Genomic DNA, 11,083 nt, shown 5'->3' with positions numbered 1-11,083 from the left:
ATTGATGAATGGTTAAAGGATATGAACAGGCAATTCTCAGATAAGAAATTAAAGCCATCCATAGCCATATTAAAAAAATGCTCTAAATCACTATTGATTTGGAGAAATTCAAATTAAAATCATTCTGAGTTACCACCTCAACCTATCAGATTGGCTAAGAAGACAGGAAAAGATAATTATAAATGTTGGAGGGGATGGGGAAAACTAGGAAAAGAATGCATTGTTGGTGGAGTTGTGAACTGATCCAGCCACTCTAGAGAACAATTTAGAATTATGCCCAGAAGGATATAAAACTATACATACTCTTTGATCCAGCAGTTTCTCTACTGCATCTGTATCCCCAAAAGATCATAAAAAAGTGGAAAATACCCACATGTGCAAACATATTTGTAGCAGCTCTCTTTATGAAATTGGAAATTGAGTGGATTCGTATCATTTGGCTAATGGCTAAATAAATTATGGCATATGAATGTAATTTTCTTTCTATGAGAAATGATAAGTAAGCTAATTTCAAAAGAGACTGGAAAGACTCACATGAACTGATGCTGAGTAAAGAGCACACAATCAGAAAAACATTGTACATAGTAAGAACAAGATATGTGATCAGCTATGATAGACTTAGCTCTTCTCAGCAAAATAGTAATCCAAGACAATTCCAACAGACTTGGCATGGAAAATGTCATCCTCATCCAGAGAAAATATTATGGAAGCTGAATGCAAATGAAAGCATAGTATTTTCATGATTTTTTGGATTTGCTTTTTATATCTCATAGTTTCCCCCCTTTGTTCCAAATTTTCTTTTTCCAACATGACTAATATTAAAATATGTTTAAAATGTATAACCTAAAAAATACAGTAGAAAGCATAGGAGTAAATGGGAACATCCCTTAAAATGACAAATAGTATCTAAATTAAATCAAGATTAAGAATTATTTGTAATGGAGACAAGATAGAAGCTTTTCCAATAAGATTAGGGATGAAATAAAGATGTCCATGATCATTGTTACTATTCAATATTGTATCAGAAAGGTTAGCTATAGAAATAAATAGGAAAATTATATTGAAGGAACAAACATTGACAATGAGGAAACAAAACTGTTATTCTTTGCAGGTGACATGAAAGAGAAATGTAAAGGCTCAAATAAGAAATTTTCATTGTTATTTTTATTTATATTGTTGCAGTCATATATTGTTTTTCCTAGTTCTGCTTGCTTCACTTTTCATTAGTTTACATGTGTATTCTCATGCATCTCTGTAATATTTTTTTACATACTCATTATTTCTTACAGTGAAGCAACATTTCATTATATTCATGTGCTACAATTATTTGGTCACTCCACAGTTGACTTTGTTTCCAGAACAGGAATTCTAATTCAATTCCTTCACTTAAAAAGTGAAGAAGAACTAAGATCCACAAAAAGGAACTGACATACAATAATATAATACAACTCAATTCAATATTATATAATACAATAATGCAATACAACACACTCTTCTGCTCAGAAATTAAAACTTTCCACAATTGTTCCAGACTTATTTCTTTTCATCTTCTTCATGAAAACTCTGTTTCAGTGAAACTGGACTGCTTGATGCATCACATGTATGGCATTTTATCTTTTGCCTCTGTGGCTCTGCCCAGGCTCTCTATTTTGCCTTATCTGGAATATTCTTTCTCCTCAAAGAATTCCTAACTTCCTCCAATTCTATCTTCTTCAGGTCCTTGGTTGATCCAGTTGTTAGCACTCTTTCTCTTTAAAGTACTGTACTCTGACCCACTTTGTATTTTCTTTTTATTTATTGACTTGTATAAAGGTTGTATTCTGTTGCAATCTCTACTCCCCACACCCACACCCCCTTCCTGTGACTCTGCTTTCTCGTGGTATCTCACTATCTAGCATACACTGTCTAGTTTCCATAGGAGATACTTAATGCATTTTTGTTTAATTGAATAGTATTGAATTGAATAGAATATTCCACAGGGAGTTAGCAGCAGACCCGCAAGGCAGATAAGACATTTTCATGTGTGATACTTTGTGTACTAGGAGCCCTCCTTTAGACCAGTCCATATTCTGAAGATAACAGTGAATCATTCATATTGTTCTGTTTTTTAATGGGGCTTGACACCTTTCTGTGACCATACATTTTTATACTATACATTGCATGAGAGTGATCATTAGCTAAAAAAAAAATAGTGCACTTTTCTACTCAGCATACCAGTTTTCATTGACCTTTTGGTTCCTCAGAACGAAGCATTTTTGATTCCTTAGAAATTATTGTGTGCAATGATTTATAGTCATATAATATCCCTGGGGGGAGAATATGTGTGTGTATATGCATATATATTATATATACACACATATATATATACGTATACATATACATATACATATATATGATTCTTTTTTTTTTTTTTTAATGGATTTCTAGGTCAAGGAGCAGCTTGGAATTGTTCACAGTATTGCACAACTTTCCAAGTGGAATCTAGTTCGTTTTCTTCTTTTTGAAATTTTTTTAGCCCATCTCTTTGTTCATCTACTGTACCTGTGAATGCTGCCTATACTGATGGATTTATTCAATGGGCTTCCAATTCAACCACCTGTTCTAATCTGGACGCAGGTACATTATATTATTTTGTTTGAATATGGTGCAGTAGATAAGAGTGCTGAATTAGGAAGATATTGGTTCAAATGCAGCCTCACTCACTTTCTAGGTACAGCACAACAATAGGTAAGTCACAAATTCTCTCAGCCTGTTTCCTAATTTGTAAAATTTCGATAACAATTATACACTTGTTAAAGTCAAATCCGATAATATTAGGAACAGGACCCTAGGAAAGATGCCAGATTATAGGAAACTAAAGAGGAAATGACGGTGAGGATTGCAGTGTTGGGCAAACTAAATTGACATTGTTTGCTTGAAAAGAAGGGAGGTTTTTTTTTTCTTTTCCTTTTTTTGTCTCTCCTCCCTCCCCCTCTGCTGTCCCCCCCAAATTCGTATGCCCTGTATGAGTGACCGAAATCTTGTGAGCTTTATTTATCCTGGGGATGGCCAGGAAAGATCTACTCCGGGATGGGGATGTTGTCCTAGTGGAGGTTGGAGGTAATAACCATGCAGTCCCTCGTGGGCCCCCGCTTTGTTTTTCTCACTTGCAACACAGGAAAAGCAACGTCTCTATAGACCGCAAATCGTGAGGTTTTGTAGAGCCTGTAAACAGAGCAGGCCCGCCCCTGCCACGGCTACCTCACCACTACTTCCCCCTTCTCCCCCTTCTCCCCCTCCCTCGCTCCCCGGCCCGCTAGAAACTGAAAATGGAAACCGAAAGCTTCGTTATCTCACTGTTTTTTTTTGTCCCTAGCCCAATCCTTGGGCCAGTAGGACGAGCTAGAGCCAATCCTGATCAATCTCTCTGAGCCTTGGGGGTGTCTCCGTACTCCTCCTATTCACTCTAGTACTTTTCCAGGTCATCTCTTCTTCCATCCAAAACACCCCCCTTCCCCAACCTCAAAAAACAACCAAAAAACTTGTATCTGACGTAATTCTCCCCCATCCATTCTTGACCTGGTCTAGCCCACTCATTCGGGTGCCAACCTGTCAGTCCTAGCCACAACTTTACTTTTTCCCGGCTCTTTTCTCAGACTTTAGGTAAATCCTAGAATTTAAGCCGGCCCTAGTAGATTCACATCTGGGCTAACACTCAATATATGATTTTTTTTTTGTGTGGTTTTTTAAAAAACTTCTTCCCCAGTCACCTTATGAAACAGGGGTGGCTCAGGTTCTGTTACTACTGGAACTCTACAACAAAATCTTCCTTTCCAAATCTGAGTGGATGATTTTGGGAAACCTTGTGCATTTCAAATCCTTAGCTCTTATTCAGAAAGTAATTTTTCTGGTGAACCTGGCTTCTCCAGCCAAATATACCATTACCCTCACAACTCTAAAGCCTAGGAATGAGTTTGAAGTCGGAGTACTCTCCAGTGTCCTGACTACATGTTTTCTGACCTAATTGCCCTTTCCGTGACTTCCTTAAAGAATCTTGTAAGAAAAAGTTGCTGTGTCCTTCCCTTGACATTTTGCCTAAATGTGAAATGTAAAGTTCAAATCTTCACACAATCTTCAAACGACCTGGTTCCTCTTAGCTTGGTTTCCACAGTGCTACAGAGCAAGCAACCAACATATTCAAGCATTCCCCTTTGGAAGTCTGGTGGAATTACAAACCCCTACTATCATGTCATGAAGGTGGAGTTATGTGTCTGTGGGAGGCTGTGGGATGGTTGCAGAGTTTGGCAAAGAACATAGAAGATCTGAGTAGTAAAAGAAGGCTTGGAAAAGGAAGTGGAATTTGAAGGATAACAAAATTTGAATAGTTGAAGAAAAGAAAGAAGTGTGATCAAAAACCACTATGGAGAAAATGAGAAAATGAAGTTTCTTGGGGACCACGAACAAATCGTTTCTGTCTGGATTCCTGCTGGAGAGAAGCAGGAGAGAGAACTGGAAAAGTAGACTGGAGCCAAATTGTGAAGACAGAGTTTATTTTGTAGGTTAACCAAAGGAAAGACATAGTCTTATTGGTACCATAGGAAAATCAATCTGATTGCATAGGCATGGAAAGATCATGAACCAAATGAATGTGTGTGTGTGTGTGTGTGTGTGTGTGTGTGTGTGTGTGGTTCAGAAAGGCACTAGCACTGCCGTCAGAAAAATATCCCCCAACACCTGTTCTGAAGGGAAGATACTGGTACAGACTAGATTGTTTCTCTTGGAAATGGAAAGGTCAATGGTGATTCCCCCTCCTCCCCATATCAGCTTACCCATCTACTTTGCCTGTCTTTTTCTGACTGTGTAAAATAGATTGTAGAGATTAAAAATGTGGAGAACTATTAGGAAATTTGCAAGTAAATCAAGTTGAGAAGAGTGAAAGCTGAGACTAAGCAGTTACTTTACATATATGATCATAGAATTTTGGTTGTTAGGGATAAAGAGGGAATCAGGGGAGGAGTAGCAATGCTAGAGAGTCCAAAGCACAAAGGATTGGGTGATACCGAATTGAAGTTAAAGGCAGAATTCAAGATACATCAGGCAGTTGATGCTGCCCTTGACATAAGGATTTCAGGATTCAGAAGGAATGCAAAGGTGACCTGTAAGATTCCCAAGTTTGAATGTGTCATTCTGTGAAGATGTAGTGGCTTTGTTCTTGAAATAATCAGTCTATGAAAGAGAGGGCTTGCTGTGCTTATTTATGTTTTGTTTCTGAGTCAATAAACATATGAGCTCGGCCACACATTAACACAAAACCAATGTGCAGAACACATATGGAATGTGTTCCTCTTGCTATGTGCTAAACCCCAGGAGAGAGTGGTCCTTGTAAGTACTTAGTTTACCCATAGTATGCGTTTTGGTTTTCTGACATAAGTCATAAAGCCGATTAAAAAAGGTGGATATCTGTGTGTGGAAAACACACACAAAGCTTATGGAAGAAGATGGCCACTACGTGTGTGTGAATGTGAGTGTGATGCAAATTGTCAACATAAAAAACTCCACCTAACTTGAAGGTGGTGTGAAGATGCTGGGGGTGGAGCGGGGCGGGAATGGGGTGGAGGAGGCGGAGCCAGGGGTGAAGGGGGAAAGGTGGAGCGGACAAGCTGGGGGTTATCGGAGAAGGGGGGAGACGAGAGGAGGCGGAGCCTGGGTTGGGAGTGGCTCGGATGGGGGATGCAGAGCGTAGGGAGGCCTGGGGAGGCTTGGGGAGGCTTGGGGAAGGCTGGAGGTTAGGAAGGCTGGGCTTGGCAAGGCGGGGCGAAAGGGACTGGCCGGGGTTTGGGGGAAGGGGGAGCAGAGTTGTCTAAGCCGTGAGGTAATTTCCGCGATCTGGCGTCAGAGGTTTGAATAGCCCCGGGGGCAGAATCGAAAATGATTCGGGAGCGGAGGAGGCCTTGGGATTGCGGCCTGGGACTGGAGGCCCGGGCGTAGCTGAATGGCGAGAGAAAGAGCTCCGGGGACTACGAGAACCAGAGCCAGGTCCGGGATAGTGGGCAAGGGTGGGTGTCGGGAGAAGGCGGGGCGAAGGGAGCAAAGACTTGGGACTCCTAGCTCTTTCCCGGGAACTACGCTATGTTGATATTCTGGCCCTAGACTTTCTTGAGTGTCAGGGGGTCCAACCGGGGGTCCCGGGCTATTGCTTTTGCTAGGGATGGGCCAGAATCCCTATCCCCGCATAGCCTAGACTCAGGAATGGATAGGTTGGGATGCAATGGAGGTGGGAGTGAGGGAAACATCTCTAACCATTATTCCCAGAGCCCCGGGCTCCATTCTTGGTTGGGGGAATCTATCTTTCTCTCCTTATTAGAGGAATAGTCTAAGGCATAGTATACCACTGAGAGTCAGGGGACTTTGGCTGGAGTCACACAGCGGCTGAGGTGTCAGTTCACCTTTGCTGCTTCCCAGGTTGTTTTTTCCCCTCTTTCTTGTTTTTATTTGTTCCGAGTCTTTCCTCTCGACTCTGTCAATATATCTCTAGTACCTACCCTTCTCTACCTTCAGACGATTCTTCTAAATTTCTAGGGAATGATGTAGGAGAGATTGTTATTTGTAAAGGGCTGCCGACCTAGGGACTCGAGATGGGTGCACCCCACACCTAGAGGTGATATATTCCTTTTCCTGAACCCTCTTAGGTGGGGGAGCCAGAGTTGATTGTAGTTTATCTGTTGTTCAGCTGAAGCCTAAGAATCCCGAGGCAGCATTAGGAGGTTCTTTAACTGTGGAGCCCTGGGAAAGAAACAGTCGGGGTTTTGGCCTTGCTTGACCCGAAATGTACCTCTGCTGACTCACCGGGAGGCCCGGTTTAGACTAAGACATCCCTAGTGAGGCTTGGGGACCTTGCCTTAAAGAGGGGAAAAGGGACAGTAGTTGTGAACTGAGACCTAGGGCACTTGGCCGGCTTTTGGCCCTGGGGATCAGAGAGGATAATGGTTGCTCCTGCCCTTGATAGTGCTTTTGAGTCAGCACCAAAGCCCTTTGGCCTGGGAGCAGGAGAAAAATCCGGGAGCCAGAGAGAAATCTGCCCACCTACAGAATAGAGGGGTGCTGTGGAGTGGCTGCTTTGGCTGAGAGTTTTTTTGCCTCCCTTTCAGTCTTCAGACTATTATGCCTTGTAAGCAGTGGTGAGAAAAAGGAGGGTATTGACGAGAGAAAAATAGAAGCCCTTGGAGGAGAGGGTTCTCTTGAGAATTTGAGGACCTGGCCAAAGTGAATTTTGTCTAGTTGGGTTGTGTCATACAGATCACTACCAAATCAGCTTTTAGCTCTTCAGTCTGTTCTTTTTCTCTAAGAGGACTGACCTTATGTCAATCTGGAAAAAGACTTTTTGCTTGGGAAACGAACTTCAGTGTTGCAAATACTTTGTTTCACTGATCCTTTATCTAGACTTCTAAGAGTCTCTTAAAAAACAAAAACCAACAACTCTCCCTATAGATAACAAACCAAAAAATGTAACATTTCTAAGACAAACAATCCTGAAGTCTTATTGGTTCTTTCATTGATTTTGCTTGTGAGCAATAGGGAGGATCTGAATGGTTTTCCAGATCTGGAGGGGTGGCAACAAAGTTTTGATTAAGTCTGGGTTATGTTATTTGATGTGTTACTGGTTAATTTGTGTCCTTTTTTCTTTTCAAAACTTGCCTTCTCATCTGTAATCAATCAGTAAATGATAATATATTTAATATAATAATAATATTATAAATGTTTAATTGATTGATGTTAATCAACAAGTATTTGTTACTTAAGTGGGAAGCAGGTTGATAAACATTGTTGATACTAAGATGTGAAATCAGATCTTCTCTCAAAGAATTCACGTTCTTCTAGAGGAGAAATAAAATACAAACAACTATTTATAAATAAATAAGTATATAATAGGTAAATTGGAGATAATCACTTAGGGAAACCATTAGCATTAAGGAATTCAGGAAAGGCCTTTTATCCAAAGTAGGATTTTAGTTTAGATTTGAAGATAGCCATAAGAAAATAGAGAATTCCAGGCATGGGGAATTGTTAGTGAAAATTAATTGAGTTGAAGGAGGGAGTGTCCTGTTCTAGGCCAAGGAAGCTAGTATCTTTGGATCATAGGAGTAAGACTGGAAAGATAGGAGAGGACCAAATTGTGAAGAGCAATTTATGTTAGATCCTGAAAGGAATCAGAGGCCATTGGAGTTTATTGAAATGAAAGTGGGGGAGTAGCATTGCTAGATCAACCTTTTAAGAAGATCAGTTTAATAACTGAGTAGAGGACGGATTGGTCTGGGGAGAGACTTGAGGCAGAGAAACCAACCTGTAGGCTATTTTTGCTCTAATCCAGGCATAAAGTATATCAGTAGGAAGGCTTTGTGAGTGGAGAGAAGGAGGCATATGTTAAAGATGTTAGAGATATAAAATCTATAGGACTTGGCAATAGATTGTATGTTAGAAGGCATTTTTGGAATGAGGTGGTTTTTGAGTGTAAGATGTCTATAGGATATCCATTTCTGAGATGTATAAAGGGTAGTTGGAGATGTTACTGGAGCTCAGGAGAAAGGTTAGGCATGGACAAATGGATCTTAGAATCACTGCATCAATATAGTAATTGAAACCATAGTAGCTGATGAGATCACCAAGCAAAATAATATGGAGGTAGAAGATGAGAGCCTTATATAGACGTTTGGGATAACCATGGTTGGTGGACTCACCTGGATGAAGATACTTTATTATTATTATTGTTATATATTTTTTGCTGAGGCAATTGGGGTTAAGTGACTTGCCCAAGATCACACAGCTAGGAAGTGTTAAGTGTCTGAGATCACATTTGAATTCAGGTCCTTCTGACTTCAGGGCTCGTGCTCTATCCATTATGCCACCCAGGATGAAGATACTTTAAAGAAGACTGAGAATGAGTGATTAGATAGCTAGAAAGAGAACAAGAGAGAGCAATATCATGAAAACCCAGAGAGGGATGAGTGATCAACACTATCATATATTGCAGAGAAGACAAGAAAAATGAGAATTAAGAAAAGATGATTAGATTTGGTAATTAAAAGGTCATTGGTAACTTTGAAGAATTGTGTTTCAGTTGAAAACCAGACTGCAGGTAGTTAGAAGGGAATAAGAGGAGAGAAAGTAGAAGTAGCAAGTGTAAACTGCCTTCATTTTCTTTTTCTTTTTTTAAAGTGGGAAAAAATTTGCTTCAATCTGCACTCAGAATTCATCAGTTCTTGTTCTGGGAGTGGATAGCATCTTTCATCGTGAGTTCTCTGTATCTGTTATAGATCAAAGTAACTAAGTCTTTCATAATTGATTATCATTACAATATTGCTGTTACTGTGTACCATCTTCTCCTAGTTCTGCTCATTTCATTTTGTATTATCTCATATGAGTCTTCCCAAGTTTTTCTGAAGCTAACCTCTTTATTATTTAAAGTGCAATTTATCATCTTAAAGTACAATAGTATTTCTTCATAGTCATATACTACAACTTTTTCAGCCATTTCTCAGTTGATGGATATCCCCTCAATTTTCAATTCTTTACCACTACAAAAAGAATTTTTTATTAATATTTTTGTACATATGGGTCCTTTTCATGAACTACTTTCTCAAGGAAGTTAGACACTAAAAGAATAAAAGATAGGATGATAGGTATTGTGGGTATTATAGACAGGGTGATGAAAACTTTTTTTTTTTAAGGTAGTGGAGACATGGGTGATTCTATAGGCAGGAAGTAATAAACTATTAAATACAGAGAAACAGAAGGTTAGCAAGAGTAGAAATAAGCTAAAGAAGGGAGAGGATGGGGTCAAGGGCACATATTGAAGGGTCTGTCATGGCAAGGAGATGGAGAATCCCTTGGGGAAGGGGTAAAGGATGAGATAGTGGGAGATTTATGAGTCATATGAGATGAGAAGGGAAGAGGACTCTTTTATGAATGGGTTCAATATTTTTTAGAGAAGTATGAGGCAACCTCTTTAGCTGATAAGGCAAAGAGGAGAAGCAGGATTAAAAGGTTTAAATTAGCCACTGTGGTGAGTGGGATAGCGTAACTCTGCTAACCTGAGTTAATGTACTATTGGTCCTATGGGTTTTCTTAATATAGAAATGGAAAGAGAAAGGAGAAGGAGGTTGTGGTTTCTCTAGGGGATGGTTTTTTTCCTCTGGGACTCTGATTCCAGTTACTCAAAAGTCAAAGTAATATGATTCTCCATTATACAGATTGGAAAGCTGAGGCCTTTAGGTGTACCAAAGACTTATTTTATTACAAATAAAATCAGACCTGAGGAATTAAAGAGGTAGAGATAAATATAGTTAAGAGGGAACCTTTAGATTTCTAGCCCATCCAATCTGTATGTCTGGGTGCAGAGACAGCGGTTATCATTCAGTCCTTGCTTCCCTTTCTCATGCAATGGCCCATCTCCAAAACTTTCCAGCTTGCTTTTCCCTCCATTCCACCCTGCTTCTCTTAACCTATCTCAATCATTGACATGTGGAGTGGGGGACGAAAGGGAGAATTTACTGGGGTGAAACCTTGTGTTCTGGGGCCAGGTAGAATCTGTTTCTCTGCATGGTTCCCAAAGGTCACAGACTTGGCTTTCCTTCCACTCTTTACCTTTTCTCAAAATGGAATTTTTTTTCAAGGGAGTTCAGCAGGACTGGATGCAGATGGACATAGGAAGCTTGAAAAGATCCTCAGTTTACTAGTTTGCAGAGTCAGATATTAAGTCTCCTAAACCCTGGAAAATCAAAATGAGGAAGAGGTCATTGAATATTAGTCCCTTGAGAAATTTTTGCATAAAGTTGTTTTGTCCATATGAAATCTTAGTGGTGATTTTGGGTGATGATGATGATGATGATGATGGTGATGGTGATAATCTCTTCTCATCAGGGGCCAGTCTGGCAATCTAAAAGTTAGCACATCTCTACCTCAAGGAAAAAGGGATCTTTTGGAGTTGGGGATGGGGATGGAAGGAGAAGCCCCTGGCCTTCTCTCCAATTGTGATCACAGAGCTCTATGTCTGCCAGTCTTCCTCCCCTGTTGCCTCTCCAGGGTAGAATGGTTATCATAGGAACCT

General features: G+C 40.1%; 1 protein-coding gene across 2 annotated transcripts in view; it reads left to right on the top strand.

Moving 5' to 3' along the window:
• The first annotated feature begins 5,857 nt into the window (after positions 1–5,857).
• Positions 5,858–11,083, top strand: part of HELZ2 (helicase with zinc finger 2) — a 37,704-nt gene continuing 32,478 nt past the window's right edge. For both annotated transcript variants that reach the window (XM_051976766.1, XM_051976767.1), the window contains exon 1: positions 5,858–6,015. The gene's annotated coding sequence lies outside the window, so the exon portion shown is untranslated. The remainder of the gene's footprint in view (positions 6,016–11,083) is intronic.

Source organism: Antechinus flavipes, chromosome 2, assembly GCF_016432865.1.
Source record: "Antechinus flavipes isolate AdamAnt ecotype Samford, QLD, Australia chromosome 2, AdamAnt_v2, whole genome shotgun sequence".
Taxonomy (NCBI): domain Eukaryota; kingdom Metazoa; phylum Chordata; class Mammalia; order Dasyuromorphia; family Dasyuridae; genus Antechinus; species Antechinus flavipes.
This window is presented reverse-complemented; position numbering and strand designations above follow the sequence as displayed.